Source organism: Propithecus coquereli, unplaced genomic scaffold (genome assembly GCF_000956105.1).
Source record: "Propithecus coquereli isolate 6110/MARCELLA unplaced genomic scaffold, Pcoq_1.0 Scaffold204, whole genome shotgun sequence".
NCBI lineage: Eukaryota > Metazoa > Chordata > Mammalia > Primates > Indriidae > Propithecus > Propithecus coquereli.
In genome coordinates this window covers 2185554-2185846 of record NW_012145412.1, presented here as the reverse complement: position 1 = coordinate 2185846, position 293 = coordinate 2185554, and positions in this window count along the sequence as shown.

The window sequence follows — 293 nt, the reverse complement described above, 5'->3', positions numbered from 1 at the left end:
ACACACACACACACACACACACACACTATATGATTTAATCCTTGTTACAATTCAATGTGACGGGTTTCCATAGTAATCCCATTTTACTGATGAGAAAGCCAAGATGCTAGAACTTGCTTAAGGTCTCACAATTACTCAGTTGATCTCATGTTTAAACCTCAGACTTGTTCAACACCAAAATCAATGACCTAATATTGGTTTATTCACACCCCAAACAGAGGTTATCTTATCTTCCATAGTTACTAACCAAATTTAAGCAAAAGAAAGTATTTTGAAAAGCATGCATCATTTAT